Here is a 16283-nt window from a genome sequence, read left to right on the forward strand (position 1 = left end):
TCAGAGGATATATGATGGATATAAGCTGTTTTGTTCACAGTTTATTGTTGACAAAGGCAGATACATTAAAAAATGTTTTTAAAAAAAAGCTAATATGTGTATGTTAATACCAAATGCATTCTCATTTAAGCCCAAGAACAAGTACAAATTGCTTACTTTAATGTAAATAAAGACTGCTCAAGTGTGATTGGTCAGTACAACCCACACAGCAAGCATGCTGCAAATGGAAACCAGAAAGCCTCCGCTATTATAAATAGTCTCCCTTGTCTAAAGATTTGCATAATCATATGCAGATATCTGTTTATAGATATTAGCATTTAGCAAGCAAATGTGCCTAACACTTTGTTACTCTGCAAAAAGGGAAGATTTTCTGCTTCTTTTTAAATAATATGCATATTAATGTGCACTAGTGAAGCTTAAATAATAGTTTTCTTTTGTTGTCTACTTCTTATTGAATAATTAATGAGAGATTTGTTGATAATAAAAGCAGGCTAGTTGGTTTCATCCCTGGGCTCCCGCTTAGCTGAGGAAGCAAAAGTTGGGATAGCTTTGTCAGATAAGAGCATATAATTTCATGGCATCACCCTGTGGCATGGCACACCTTTTCTCATCCCACCTAAATTGAGTTGTCTCCTTGTTTAGTCAGCTTGATTTTTCTCAACATCAGCATGGAGCCCTGAAAACCCTTGGGATTTGAAATCTGTAGATGTGCGTTTGTATAAGGGAAAAAGAAAAAGGAAGAGGTAGACTGCAAGGCTTGTCTCTAGTCAGTTGGAGCAGTCTGTATGTGTGTCATCTCACGAGTGGAACACCAGCTTGGCCCACTTCTGCCTGACCGACTATACTCTATGGCTCATCTGGGCTCTTCTCTCCTGTCTCTTTTGTTTAATTTGCTCTCTCTTCTACACTCCGTCCGTCTCTTCCCTGCGTGGGGTCCACTTCTCATGTCTCTTCTCGATATTCAGAACAGACCAACCAAGGCTCGCAGAAGATGTAGAACGTCCCAGGTGAATCGGACAGAAAGTATTAGCTCACAGTCAGCGTGTACAACGAAATCAGACTGGACCACCCAGTGCAGATTCACACACATACAGTTCCACACCAGTGCATGCATACATACACATCTAGGTCAGACAGTGAAAGGGGAAGAAAGGGGGGAACCTTTAGCTTACATCATGCCAGCTCTGTTTTCACAGACAGCAGGGGCTCTGAGGCTGTGTGAGATGATATGGCCTCCCCGTCATCTATAACTAAAGCTCAGACACAAGTGGTACGTTAAGCCAGAGAAGCTGTAAATGATTCAACCTTTGTATTTGGCTCCATTTTATCTCACTACCAAGGATGGAGATTACATCAACAAGTAGAGTGAATACTTGACAGAATACCTGCTGTCAAATGTCAAGTAGGCCATTAGGCTGCTAAACGCTACACTAGGTTCAACATCTCTAATTGTGCACCTCTGTTTGGTCATATAATGTAACTCACATATTTAAAGCTGTATTCTTTACGGAAAATGACGATAAAACCAAAATAAAGTACTAACAGATATTTTCATTTGCCACGTTTCATTCTAAAAATTACAGTAAGTTAAATAAATGTGGCGAATGAATGTCAATGATTATGTATTCAGAGATTTCAATGCTGGTATTATTAATATTTGACATGTCAAAAACATGTGAAGGTTATTACAATGACAGCTCAGCAGGATACGATGTGTTCATTTTGAGCAGGTGCTAGAAGGGTTTGTGTTGATGTCTCAGTAAAGTAGAACACTTGTCAATCATTTATTGTACAGCAGAGCTGAGAATGAACCAGGTCCCAATAAAATGCACTTCAACTTTGAAAGGATGTTGAGCAAAGCAGCATTTTTTTTCTTTCGCTTTTGGTTTTGGCAGACTATATATTATCAGTCTCTTGCTGTCTACATTTTATCTCTTAGATCACAAAATTATATAAATGGTCTCCAATTAGGTGTAATTTAAATGCTTAATCTTAAGCTTTCTTGTAGATTTGACTTATATTATGAATTAAATCAATTTTATACAGATATTTACAGATCGTTTGTATCAGGGGTTACATTTGGATTTCATTCCAGTTTCAGCTGTTTTGTGGTGAGGGTATCTATTTGACATCATAGCCAAGATGCAGATTCTTGGCTTTCTGTTATGAAAATTTGTAATATTTATCACGTTGGCACTCTGGATTGAAAGGCCAAAAAAAGCTTCTTTTTTTCATGCAGTCTTTATGTTCTGGCTCTTTCCCAGTTCGTTAGATACAAGCTTCAAAATAACTGCATCACCAAGACAGACAGGCTGAGCAAATCATCTCCAACCTGTGGTTTACTGTTTATACGTGAGAGTTGAGATGCCCTTCTCTTTTAACAAAATGTCAAAATATTCCCCTATTTACTAAATGACGGAAAATGTGAACATTTTTTATACTTGGAATTTTTTTTATTTTAATATCGTGGCTAAAGCTCTTCTATAAAACATGATAAAATTTAAAGCCTTGAGACCGAATTAGGAGTCAGCTAATACACATCAGCGGGTAACTAGGAGAGTGCCAGAATGATGGATACTACAGACACGTCATCATCCTTTGTGTGCGTGTATGTTTGCACACTCATTGCCTCCATCTAAGACCTTCTCGCCGCCCATGGCCAAAAATGTCACTCCAGGCTGCTGTGGGTTCATTATGCCATTATCTACCTCAGGCCACAGTCCATTTGCCGGGCAGAGAGTGATGAAGCTTTTTCACGGGGTCACCCCTCCTGCTGGAGGCCGGTCAGCTGAGGTGTGTGTGCGTGCATGTGATGAGAAAGACCAAAAGACAGATTGTTCACCTGTATTTGACACTAATCATGATTTAGCACAGGATGAGGAATGTGTTTTGTATTGTAACCACTCCATACATATGATTTGCTCTGATTCACATTGTCTGTAGCTGATAATATCTATCACTGACAATGTACAGCTCAAGATGATGGATTCATTATTGGCTTTGCTGCAAAGCAGTAAAAGCAGTAAGTACACTTTGTAAATGCAGCACAGCAAACAACCTAAATCAAATCTAATGGTGTATCTGTCTGTCATTTGGAGTTACGCACACTCAGTCCCAGCTAGGTAATTTTCAGACACTGCTTCATATCTCAGCGTGGGAAGGGTTAATCCATCAGAAGCGAGTGTTCTTGTGTAGCTGAACCATATTCCCTAGGCCTTTCACCCATCCGTTGCCTGAAGAGAACGGCCAGCTTATTTTCTCTGCATATTAAAAACTGCCTGGAGAGGTGGCAGGCAGGGCCTCAGGAGGATGCAGATAGCAGGGGAAAAATGAGTGGTAAGACAGAAACTGCATGGGCGAGAAGGGGTGGGGTCTTTTTTTTCCTTTCTTTTTTTTTTTTTAAATCAAATAAATGATTAACTAAATACATCTCCCATTCCTGTCCAGGTCCCAAAAAAAAGGACCAGCTTTGATCTGCGTGGCCCTTTGAAATGATCTAAGGAATGAGGGAGAGGGATACGAGGGAGGGGCAGGGGTAAGTAGGTGAGACAGGGACAGGAAATGCCACGCCTCTCTGGGTTTAGAGGGGAGATATCACAGGTATACTTGCACAGAGTGCAGCAAAAGCAGAGCTGTAGAGAAGGGGGAAGTCTGCAGTGGTAAGCTTTTGGATAGTAACTGAGGTTGTGGGAGTTGTTCGGCAGCTACTGTGTAAAGTGAGCACAGCTTTAAAATGCCTTAGGATAGATTAGCCTCCCAGGATCCCCAGAGATCAATGGGGCAGCGTATGCCTCTTCCCCATTCAATAGTAAATTTGGCTTCACTTTCTCATCACAGGAGGCTGAAGTACTTCTAGATGTAAGTCTCATATCTGCCATGCTTGGCGGCCCCTGTAAAGAGCACGATGCCGACTTAGGCGGAAAGGTGCACCCTGACTTACTCCTGTAAATGTTTAAAGTACTTCTCTTCCCCTGCAGCTATTCAGCTTTCTTAACTTTCACAGCTGCGCTCTGTGACTAGTTGCATGGGCATTAAATCATCTGGTAGGTCTACTTAGTCTGTTTTGTTAGTTTTAAACCTCTCTTTAAATCACTTCAGACAGCAGGGTGCAGATTACATTCATTATCAGCAAGAATATTGCTATAAACAATGGCACAATAGTGTGTTTGTTTTATGCCATTGAGTGTACAGAAGAAGGGTAACTTTGTGTTGTGCTGCGGCAATTAAAAAAAAAGCTTTTGTTAATGCAGAATGTGTTGTAGCATTAAAGCCATCTGGAATTCCCAACTGCAGTGGTGGAGAGAGCAAGTGATGACTTGTACTTGTCTCTGTGACTGTGGACTGACTGTGCTGGAACGTAAGCTGTATAGCTATACCTCCATCCGTTTTCCTCAGCTTATCTAATTCAGGGTTTTAGGGGGTAAGAGCCTGTCACACCTATTACAGGGCAAGAAGTGGGGTAGACCACAGACAGAACACCAGTCTAACGCAGGGGTAACACACAGAAACAGGCACTGACTCAAACTCACATTCACACCTAAGGCCATCTTGGAATCTAACATGTATGTCTTTGGACTGTGTGAGGAAGCAGGAGTAACTGGAGAGAACCCAGGAATTCCTCCAGAGGGAAAACATCCAAACTCCACAGAGAAAGGACCCAGCCGGCTGGCAGATTTAAATCTTGTACCCTCTTGCTGTGAGGCGGTATTGATAACCACTGCACCACCATGCAATATATCGTTTTTTCCGAAATTTGAGAAATGTAGTCTCCTATGTTAAAATGCCCAACTAAAGCCAAAGAAACATCAGCTAACTTATATCAAATGCTTTCTTTGAGCATTTAATGCAACTACTTAGATATCTGTGTCTGTTAATTGCATCCATATAGTTATAGGATGTGCCTTGCTAACTGCTAATCAAGCTAGCTAGCATTACCTGAAAACATATCACTCCTATCGCTCTTTCAAACATGGTGACTTTCGATAAAAACAGGGAAAAAAGGTAGTCAAGGCTGACATCGGTCCATAAATAATAGGATGACATCACGGTAGTACTGGCCATTTTTATAAACAGTGTATATGCTGAAGCTGCACTTTATGCTAACTGCTAGTCTTGTAGCAGCTCTTTAGCTTATCTTCAAAAACATTTAGAATTCCAAAAGTTTGTAGTTGCTGTCTTTTTCACTCGTTCCTCCCTATGTTTGCTTCCTTATGTAACAACAAAATCGTGGGAGGAGTGGGTGGAGGCCTACATTTTTTTACATTTCCATATAACTCTACCACTTTATATAGCTTAGCACTCAATAACTCTTAGAATCATCCAAATGTGATGGATATAATTTAAGTACCTCTCGTAAGTACGTCTTAGCTGCCTATTCTGTTTCATTATGGGTACTAAAGATGCATCAGCTGCAGTTTTTCTATGATTACAAGGAGTATATTTCCTTTTTTGCTAAGGAAATGCCTGAATAAGGTACATGTGTATATCAGCGTGTGTGCTACACAAAGAATGTTTTGTGATAATTTCACATTATTATGCAGAAATGTTTAACACACTTCACATTTATCTAATTATAAACGTGCAAAATAGCCAGGAGCCACGCTGAGTGAAACACAGGTGTTGAAAACAGAACAGCCACCATGTTTAAACAAGGATTGACGTTGATTACCTCATCTAGAGATGTTTATTATTGAGCCAGCCTAGCATTTCACTGAAAGGCTACTGCTTTGTATCAGTGACTCTGTCTGTCCTTGTTGTTTTTTCAAAGCCAGGAAACTTGGGTATTTTCCTGAAGTCACCTGATGCTTTTAATTTCGCAGTGCGTCGGTTATTCTGTTGGAGTTCTTTCTTAGCGCTTTTGTTCCCACGAGACCGCTGGATCCTCACTTTCATTAAAGTTGTTTGGAGAGTCTCTCAGCTTCGGTGCCTCGTAAAACAAACTATGATGAAAACAACTAAAAAAAGCCCCACACAAGCCAACGCTACCCCTCTGTTTTATTAGTACATGCACACAGAAGCAGGCACACAGAAGCAGACACACATACACAACAAAATACTGTTTGTTGAGGTTCTAATGAGTCCCAGTAGCAGTGGTTTGATTTTTTTTTTCCCTCTCTTCCTAATTTGACATGCTTCAATTGGGCTGGGTCCCTCTCGCTCCGCAGACCTCAAATCCTCCATGCAGAGGCCTAATGAATCTTCTCCATGTACACAAACAAAGGACAAACAAAACAAGCAGGAAACGCTCACTTCCTTAAGCTTGTAATTGTCCTAAACATGTCAGTCAATCACAGCAGCTTGCTCGAGTCTACTTTCTATGCAGACAAAAGGGTTATTAGTCACCCATGTGAACACACAAATCTTCTGATTTCCGAGAGGTATGCTCGTGTCTTGGGTTACAACTGGCGGAGTTTTCTTTCATTTCTCTTCAGCCGAGTTGGAGCATTCAGCATTGTACTTTCTGCTTAGGAAGGTGACACGAAGAACAATGAGTCGAGCCTCACCGGTCTCTTAGGGCTCTCCGTGTTGAGGTTCAGCAGTAATTGAATCGGGGCTTTTGCTGCCCACAGAAGACAGTGTGAGTGAATTGTCTCAGATAGTTTATAGGGTAATAAACTCCCTCCACACCAACACCTGCCAGCTGCGCTCAGCTTTGACCAGTTCTATTTAATACCTCTTGCTGTGCACCTGCAGCCCACCCATAACGGTCAACTCGGATCGCACCAATCGACACAGCCAGTAGGCGGTTGTCTCTTTTTGGATATTCCTGAAAGTTATGATTAGGGCAATTAAAATCTTGACTCAATTAGCCCTGCGCTGTTGACCTTGTTTGCAGGTTAGGATGCTGTACAGTATCTCTGGCCAAATGCAATTACTGCAATCTTTTTTATCTTATCTGATCCCCTCATTATCTTACCTCTTATAAATAGTGACATTTTTTTCTTTTTTTTCCCTGGACTTCTCTTGACAGCTGCTCACAGCTAAATCAAATCCTTCTCTGTTAAGAGGAGCAGCTGAGTGGGTGAAGAGTAGGTGGGCAAATGGATGCAGCGCTGATGGCATCTAGAATTGTATTTGTCACAAAGGAGTCTTTCATACATTACACTCCGTGTTTACTTAAGCCAGTTTGAATTTTTGGTCAGTCTGCAGTGTTCAGATGTAAAAAACTAAATAAATGTTGCAGTGAATAATGCTAATTACATCCCTGACAAAACTGCACCTTTAAAATGCTATTACTGGGTGAGCATGAATCTTCTCTCTGCTTTTGCGGCCAGCTTTCGGTATTATTAAGGAATTGTGCATTAACAGGAGTCAGCAGTTTCCAGTGCTGCAATCTCATTACATTTACAAGGAAGGGATGAAGAGCAACAAAAAAAAATTAATTGGAGGCTTGCGATAGTTAGGACAGGAGCCTGGGCAAGGGCAGAATAAATCAGAGATCCATTTGACAGCTTTATGGCACTGGAGAGGGAGAAGTGGTTGACTTTAATGGGTGGAGATAGAAATGTTGAGTTACTTTATTTTTTCCTCTTTCTCCCTATGACACGCACTCCCCTCCCCCCCTCATCAGCTTAGGCACACAGCCCCTCACCCCTGAACTATTTGGCCTGGCTTGATATATTGAGTTAATTCAACCCGCTCTGTGCAATAATTCATGCGTTTCATGCATTCACTGTGATGCAGATGCAGTGTGGGGTGGATTTGTTCATTTTCTCTGTAGAGATTGCGAGCCTCTTTCCTCACTCACACACACACACACACACACACACACACACACACACACACACACACACACACACACACACACACACACACACACACACTTCTGTTCTGCCTGTCACCTACTCTACAAACTGTCCCCACCCCCAGCTCCTCTCCTCAGCTCTTTGGAAGTTAATTTAGGTGAAAGAGTGTCCGTCTTCAGCAAGTAATTCTTGCAGTTTCAACAGTTTGTGTCCCTTTGCAGCAAGGAAAAAAAACCACTAAGCTTGGTCGATGCCAGCACAACAGCCCAGTACGCTCAAACGCTCCATCTTTCTCCCTACCTCCATTCTAAAGTCTCCTGGTCCTCGCCCTGCGGTCACATCCTGCCATCACCCCCCATCACCAAGTTCACTAAGGTCATCCCCACAAGGGGCCAACCCCTCCCCAACCTCCCTGCTGACTTAAGCCTTGTGCTTTTATAATTCGGGGGGAAATGCTGGCTACTAAAGCAACCGGTGAAGTGGCTTCTGCAGGGCAATGGGGCCCTGCTCTGTGTGCACTTATTTATTCTGGGCAGACCTCTGTGTGTGGTGTGTGGGGGTGGCATGTGTTAGTGCTCTAGGATTGTTGTATGCTTTTGTGAGCAGATGGATAAGGTCACACCTCAGAAGGCATTGTTTGCATATTATACCACATAGTGTATACAGAAGTACCTGAAATGTAGAGCTGCAGTTAACATGTGAAATACGTTGAGCACAAGGTTGCAGAATAATGTAATGTGTTTAACTTGCATGTTTTGTCAGAGAAGATGTTCTCTGTGTTGGTAGGAAGTGAAAAGAAAATGACGAAAAGCAGCAAATGTTCACATTTGGGAAGCTGGAACCAATGAATGTTTGGTATGTGTGCTTGATAAATGACTGGAACAATTAAGTGAATAGCTGAACCCTGCTAAAATCATTTGATTATGAGCGTGTATGAAGAAAAACAACTGTAGTTAACAAACTACACTAACAGGCATTTTGCTCTGACATTTCAATTAAGTCATCTGAAATTACAAGTGCAGCTCAAGCAGAAAGGTCTAATTAATCTCAATCTGGTACAAAAACCCAAAACAAATGTTTTGCACATTTGTAACTCTGTGTTCAAAGGCATGCCATCACTTTGCAAGCTCTGCTTTGTTTTCCTTCAGGTTTGAGCAGTGGCAGCGTTGGGTTTCTGCAGTGTTTCAGAGGCCTTGGCTAAGACCAGCCAGCCAAAGATAAACACTGAAAAGCATTTCCCCCCAGGCCTTGAACACAACTCAATATAAAGTCGAAGCCGTCACCTTCACTTTTACATGGAAACTCTCGAGCTGGAGTTAGCAGAAAGAGAAAAAAAACCTACTTCTTTACGTGGTCTGGCAGAGTTGCAGAGCACATTGTTTTCATTTATTTTATTTCAGTTGGCAAGGTAGGGGTGAGTTAAGTTTTTTTTTTCTGTTTTACTTTAGCAGTGGGAGGGAAAAAGGAGGTCACATTTGTTGGCAGTGCTGTGGGAGTGCACTGATACGAGTGCGAGGGCTTTGTGTCAGGAGACATTTTGTGGCAGACAGGAGAGAAACCTAGCGCAGTGACAAGGGCTTTTCTGCACTTTAAAAGGCGTGACGACCCCCGTGACCCAGTGAGTTGAAATGGAGGCCACTGTCAACTCTCATGCCTGATTAAGAAAAAAAAATCTCTGACAGCAATGGTTTCCTTATAAAAAAAAATACCAACAAAAAACCCAAACATCTGTGGGATGGCGATTTAGATTTTAAACAGTGTAAAAATTGTTTTTGTGTATGTTTTCATGAGGTCTGTGTCACTGCTGCTCAGACAGCACAACTGACCTAAATGATGAGGTGGTCAGTGTGACTTTAGTGTAAATACAATGCCATGATTCGTGTCCTCGTCCGTTGTGTTAGGGACTGTGTACTCTCAGGAGATCTCATTGACTTTTTCCTGCACTAATACAGAGATATGCACATCTTTATGTACCCTTTTCATCCTACACTTGATGCGTTTAAAATGCGGAACACTAATACTAAATTTGTAGATAAAGCTTATGACATTATATTGATAATAATGGTTTACTGGCCGCCTTTGATGTGTTGATGGTTGATAAATTATGCTTTGATTGGTCTTTCAAAGGCGACTCTTAACTGTAACAGATGGCAGCTTGCAGTGTAAAGTTTGCCAAACTTCTCTTCAGTTTATGTTAGTGCCTAGAAAATTAGTCAAGTAGCTGAAGCATCTATGAATAAGCCTTTATTTGTCACTTGTAGTTGTCCGCAGCGAAATAATTGTGAGTGGTTTAGAGAGTGGTGTACAACATTTTAATATATTATAGAAACTAGTAGACTGAAAAGTTCCTTGAAAGGATTCCTCTGGTTATATAAATACATTCATATTTTTTATACATGTGTTTAAATATATTGTGTAATAGCAGCATGTAGAGCCCCTGCCCTGGCATTGTAGTAGTGTTCATTGCCCCAACTTTAGTCTTGTGGCTGCTTATTCTTTAGCATTTACCCCTAGATTTAAACTTATATTTATTTATTGGGTTGAATAAATTGAAGCTTGTGCAAGTGCTTTGGATCTCCTTCACAAAGACTGGACGTACTAGTTCTTTTCTACAAGGTTGACTTGAAGCATTTACCACTTTGATTAAGCTCTCTCTCTAGCTGTTTCAGCTGAGTGGCTGGCCTGCTTTTCCATCAAGCACTTGCTTGTTATCTGTCTTTGTTATTTCTCTTTATTTTAGAGGTGGTTATATGGATTGAGGTTAAGGTTTGGTGTTTGGTTATGGAATATATGATTTAAGTTTCTCACATGTCAGCTTCAGAGAAATGCAGGAACAGCAGAAACGCGACAACACCGTAGAGATTGCATTTGTTCGTGAGAGCTCCTACAATGCAGCCACATGTTTGATGATTCCTAAAAGCAGTCACACAAAGTAAAAAAAAACAAATCCCACACTATCTATTAAATGCATTTTAACTGATTTCTCGCACTTTAGTATTGAGGAGATGCAGAGACATGCTCCATCTTTGGAAAGAGTGGATGCTTCTGCACTCTAATCAATTCAGGTAGGGCAGCTTTATCTGTGGAGCTGCCACCAGAGCCACGCTGTACAATAACTCAAGGCGGGCATTTGAGAAGTGTGTGAGTTTGATCCTGTGCCAGGGTGATGAATAGCTGTTTTTTCTCTTTTGTTGCCCATCAGCACTTTTATTCTGCAGTTAATCCGCCAGGCCATGCGTACCTCCCCGCTGTAATTTTTCACCTTGCTGCGTGAGATTGTGTTTGTGCATTTGTGTGTGTTTCCCTATCCTGCTGTCAGTGGTTGGACTCATGCTCCCACACAAACACAACACCTGCATGTGCTCCGCCCTGCTGGGATTGGAGGTTGATTTAAAAGTGTGTGTGTGTGTGTGTGTGTGTGTGTGTGTGTGTGTGTGTGTGTGTGTGTGTGTGTGTGTGTGTGCATTGATAGGATTGGCATCTTGTGAAAAGTTAGTGGGGAGTGAGAGCCATATATAACATGTCAGCATGCACTAGTTGGGGGGAAACGCCTGTTACTGAGATGGGTCGGGTCTTAAAAGGATTGTAATCTTGTTACAGATAATGCAGCTTATCCACCTGTTTTACTACATCAGTGGATACTGGACTTTCTGCTCAGGCTCACCTCCCACTGAGACCATGTCCGCACTAAAATAATTACAGCTAACAACCCATTTTTTCCATTTATCGTGCCCTTCTGCATGCACCAATCTTTCTTCTCATTCAGACATGGATATTTTACCAAACATTCTGCAGATTGGATACATTGAAAAACTTTTTTTTCCATCTGGCTCCAGCTTGGCTGCTTGAGACAATCTCCTGCTGTTATTCCCAACACGAACGTCTCCAGTGGGTCCATGGAAAGCTCAGAAGCTTGAATTTCACATGAGAATTTAGGAAGTCCTGTAGTCTGTGGTCACCTGTGTTTTTGAAAGTCAACACACATGGTGTTCCTATTGTCACATCTTTGAGCTATTGTGATTGGTAATATTTAAACATTCCTGTGACTCCATCTGACTGCAGAGCTCCCTTTCAAGGTTGTCTCTTTGTGCACTTCTGGACCACTTCCAGCATAGCTGTTATTTTTAAATCTCTCTGTTCTTACCACTTGCATATGTGAATCTGTGGATTTATCTCTGACCTTGCACAGAGAGACAACATTAACTTTCATGCCAGCCAACCAGACAGCACTGTTCAGTGTCCCAGCCCTAAAGAGGCACGAACAGGAGATCAGGGTCGTGCATCATGAATGTGTCTGTCAACACAGACTTCTGCTGTAACATCGGCAGCCTCTAAGGGAAAATTGCACACCTGTTAACAACACAACATTAAGTCACAACTTGCCAAATTTGGCTTCTTGGACCTTCTTCCTTAAACGAAATTCAATGTCAGCATTTGACATAATGGAGGAGATCCAGTATGTGTTGGAGATGCACAAATGTGGTGGTCAGAACTGTACTTTAAAGGAATGTCTGAAAAATGGCAGCCATCGTTAACGAGGAATGGTGGCAGGGGGTTATTCATAATACTAACAAAGTCTTATCTTTTGCTTGCCTTCCACTCATTCAGTTTACAGTTTACATAAGGTTCATTATTCTCCATCAAGACTTTGATATTTACGCAGATATAGAAGTTTGTCTTTTTCCTGTCCACAACTGCATAACATTTGAACTGGTTATTTTAATGCATCTTTAATCCTTGACACTCCATTCCTCTGATTGGTTGATTACCATGTTTGGGATCCTTAGTCCGCCTTTTACACAGGAAGAGTTTTTTGGCTTCACTGGCCAGATGTTGCCTTCTTCTAGAATGAAAGTCTTCTAATCCTACTTCTGTAGCTCACTGGATTAAGGACACTGTTTTTTTCTTAAACACAAAAAATGAAATACACATTAGGGGCATGTATTGACAAATTTTGTGCAGAAATGGCAATCTTTATTTCTTATTTGAGAGTCCTTCTGGACTGAGTGCTGCTATGAAGATTTGTGTATGTGGTTGAGCCGGGGTGAGAAAGGTGTTTGTGTATAGAAAAAAAAGAATGATAAAATTGATCAAATGATGTCAGCAGTTTTGAAATGCCCAAGAAATAATTTTAAATGGGGGATCAACCACTCAAAAGTGCTATGGTTTTTTAATGAGCTGACTAAAACTTGCTATGACCACAGCTCAAAACGGGCATCTGTAAGCAGTAGCTGTGGTGTGAGATCAGCTATGTTAAAATGATCTGATGACATAAAGCCTGTTGGAAATTTTCAATGGTAAAGTGTGGCTACTGAAGAACAGATGATCCCCACCTGATAGTTTCAAGATTACACCGAAACTGTGGTGGAGCTTTCAGTTAGATGAAGCTGGACCCCACAGACTTCACATTTCTTCAAGACAGGAAAAGCGGATTTTCCTGTCCTCACTGAAGAAAATCGTAAATCTGATGTTTGATTGATGCAATGCAGCAGAGCAGGGACAGCTTTTACGAACCCTTAATAAACTTACAATTTTATTCTCGATGAGCTCTCGCTACAGAAGATGGGAATATATGTAAATGAGAACAATGAGATGAGGAGAGCAGAATTTCTTTACTAGATGATGGCTGGGATTTGTGTATTTACTAAAAAAAAGAACAAATGTAGATGTTACCTTGTTTGCATGCGTTATGTGGACAAAAAACCCACTATTACACACGCTAAACAGCATTTTCAGATTTAGCTGGCTCAGTGTAAATGCAGTCTGAGTTGCCGTCTTCATCCCCACTCCACCCCCCAAAAAACATCTTGGTCACTTACATTAGATCTCTTGCAGTAGACGGGTTATAAGCATACTGCACATAAAAATGGTTAATGAGGTGTAAGTGGAATGACCTGAAATTCTGTACAGAGCTTTACACCCCAACAGAAAACCTCACCACCTCTAATTTCTCTAGCTTTTCAGACTAGCTCTGATTAGGGAGTTCAGAATCCTTGTGGTCATATATTAATACAAGCCTGAGCACTTTGAGGCCCTCCTCAGCCTTGCGCTTGCCGCATCGCTTCATGGCGTTGCGGCTAGCCTGCCTCCAGAGAGCTGTTCTACATACGGCGGACAAGGAGCACAGCTTCACGCAAAAGCCTGCTGAGACTCTACACCATTTATCTCTCAGCTGCAAGGTTGGGCCAGTACTAATTGACTGAGCCGTGTGTGTCTGTATGTGTGTCTGTCAGTCTTGGTCCCTTGAAGCATGGCATATTAGTAGAGCTTGAAATGATAGGATGTGGTGGTAAAGAGAGAGGTAGGCCAACCTTGTGTTGCAAGCCCTTCCAAGGGGGCTCGGATGAAAAGCTCTCCTGTTAGTCAATTATTGGCTGTGGTTCTCCAAAATGTAGCCAGTAAAACTGCTGTGGGAGCAGACAAACCACACTGCTGATGCTGCATTTAAAGGAAAATATCCGTTAATTACAATGCATGAGTTTTTTTGTAGTTATGAGCATCACTGATGTTAGTTATATAACGTATAACATCAGTCAGATGATATAATAAATGGCAAGCAAACCCACTTAATCAGTGGGTGAAAACTGTGTGCGCCAAATACATCAGATGGCAGGTGAACTAGGGAGTCAGTATTTATACAGTGGTGGATGTTTGCAGTGCACAGGGTTTGTAGTAATGTTACAGTTAGCGTGAATGACTGAGTTGATTTAAAACATGAATTTCCTGGCCACACATATCACGTTACCACGTTTCAGCAATTAGGTTTTCCTTTTTCTTTGAACACATTACCAAACAAATTGATTGTCAAAACTACAAAACGTTCGACAATCTGGAATCATCCGTAAATGTTCATGGCAGTGTGAATCTCATGTCTGCTGCAGCACACCCTTCACTCTCTTTCTCTGTGTTCCTCTCACCACTCTGCTCTGGACTTTATCAACATGTTGTTTGACTTGGCTTCCACCCAATGTAAGCCCAAGAACAGCACGGAGTTGGCCGTTTCATCGTCCACAGGGAGAAGGGTGTGTGTGTGTGTGTGTGTGGGTGTGTGGCGTGTTCATGGGCACGTTCTTGGGGGAGTGGAAGAACCTCGTTCTCCTGGATCAGGAAGCTCTGAATCATGCTGGCTCTTCCTGGAAGGACCCAGAGGGAGCCAGGCTAAGCCGGCTGGACTCTGGCAGGCTGTCTGAGCCGGAGCCTGGCCTCTCACTGACACCAGGCTGGTGGTGAGTGCAGTTCTTACCTCACCCTCACAAGGCAGGCCACACCTTCCCTCTGCTCACCAGGTTGGCACGCTGCAGGCGTTTTCCTGTACTGGGAAGTGTTTTCAGCTTTGGCTCTGGCTGTGCTGTGTGCTGATAACCCCAGCCTTTGGAACACTGAGAAACAAGATTTTATTGATTGGACGTAAATAGCACAAGGTGGGCTACAGTGGAATACATTTTGAGACTAAATTTTCATTACTGATAGCAGTAGTTCAACAATTCTGGAGTCTGAAGGCATTCACTTTAGCATGCTTACCAAGCTAAATATAAGTGTGTCAAGCTGTCACCTGCCTACGCTGTCACAGGCCTTGTTTGGTTCATGGAAATCACACTCTCCACAGCCTGAGGTGCTGAGGATCTTAGGCATGAAAGTTGATATTAATAGTTGAGCCGGGTTGGTGCTGGAGGGTGTCCACACCTTCCTGTTTTCTCTTTCTTTGTTTTGGCCCACTGCTGACAGATTTACCTCTAGAGGAACTCCAGCATTTGAAAGGGAAAAATGGTCTCCATTGTTCAAAGGGGGCTCTAGTGGAAGGAAAACACAGGCCTTTTTTGAAGAAAATAACAAGGGGGTAATAATGGTTTGAGATTTCAATAGTAAACAACCTTGTCATTGAGACTAGTGTTTGTTATTTCTAAAGGAAATTGAGAGGATAGAGGTATTTTTCCAAGTGAAGTGTGCCTCTTTGGCTGGAAGTGTGAACTTTAGCTCGCTTTGAGGAGGTTTTCATTTCGGAGTCTCTGAAGAGGCTTGCTGAGCTTCAGCTTTTGATAGGAATCAGCAGTAAGAGGGATGGATATTGCTGTGCGTTTTCCTGCTGCACACTGTCAGATAACCTGAACCGGTTGTCTCGTCTCACAATTTTCCTGTCAAACTCCACAGGGAAATTAAGTCAGGAGAAGTAACTGGATAAGTTGTCCAACTCTATCTTAAAGCTGCTATTTTGTGCTTTTACTGTTTTGGCAAAGATCCTCGCAGAGCTCAAATTGAGACATTGCATTGAAATTGTAGCGTCAGCTGGGAAAGAAACTAAGATAAATACAGACTTTAAATTGTATTTGACATGTCTTTTGAAAGATCACATAAAGCTTTTCTGTATGAGACATAATTTGGCAACTTACTAAAAATAACCAGTTAGATAATCTAACTTTCTAACCATCCTTTCAATACAGATAAAATACACTGTCTCTCACTGCTGTTTTTTTTTTACTCAGAAACTCATTCATCATCAAAAGTAAATCAATACCCCATTGTCCGGATTCATTCCATTTG

At 41.7% G+C, this 16283-nt stretch overlaps 1 protein-coding gene across 4 annotated transcripts in view; it reads left to right on the forward strand.

The window, feature by feature from the left end:
* ctbp2l (C-terminal binding protein 2, like) overlaps positions 1-16283 on the forward strand; it is a 99871-nt gene that overhangs the window by 17848 nt on the left and 65740 nt on the right. The window contains exon 1 of one of the 4 annotated variants that reach the window (XM_082544995.1): positions 14955-14971. The exons of the other annotated variants lie outside the window; for them this stretch is intronic. The gene's annotated coding sequence lies outside the window, so the exon portion shown is untranslated. Of the gene's footprint in view, positions 1-14954; positions 14972-16283 lie in introns of those variants that run through there. 4 annotated transcript variants of the gene reach the window in all.

Source organism: Aulonocara stuartgranti (assembly GCF_965226115.1).
Source record: "Aulonocara stuartgranti genome assembly, chromosome: 8".
NCBI lineage: Eukaryota > Metazoa > Chordata > Actinopteri > Cichliformes > Cichlidae > Aulonocara > Aulonocara stuartgranti.